We start from the raw sequence: 604 nt of genomic DNA on the forward strand, positions 1-604 counted from the left end.
TGGCAATCACGCCCCAGCTGCCCAAGCAGCGGGGCTTCCCCACACCTCCCTGCCTGCAGGCAAAGGAGGGGATCACGGCCCTGCTGCCCCCCAAAACAGCTGGTGGGCAGGGAGGAGATGGACACAGGCCAGGTGGACACAGAGCAGCAGGGTGGGGGGTAGAGCAAGGCCAGACCTGGAGCAGCAGGGGGAGGGATACAGTGCTAGACATGGGGCTCTGTCCCTGCCCACCTCTTTTCCCCCCACCCCCACATCATTCTTCACGGGCAATTTGCTAGTATAAATAACAAAAGTCAGGAGAAAGGCAATTAGAACGGTTAGAGATACTAATGAAGAAGTAATAAAAGCTTATTTATACATTTTGTGTGTGTGGCAGACAGGACATGCTTAATGCATAACCAGTAAAAATCTTTTTACCTCCACATCTTATCAGCCATTCACTATCTGCTTTCTGTTTTATGGTGGGCCTATTTTAGAAATGTTTGGAAGTTCTAAAAAAATATATTTGGGGGGGGATATTTTTATGTCCCTTTTCTTGTAAATCAAGTTACCTTAATGACATGAGACTTTCTGTACAGAGAGGGAAGGCAGGAGAAAGAAAGAC

Source organism: Crocodylus siamensis, chromosome 2 (assembly GCF_052110815.1).
Source record: "Crocodylus siamensis isolate JL-2025a chromosome 2, ASM5211081v1, whole genome shotgun sequence".
In the NCBI taxonomy this organism is placed as follows: domain Eukaryota; kingdom Metazoa; phylum Chordata; order Crocodylia; family Crocodylidae; genus Crocodylus; species Crocodylus siamensis.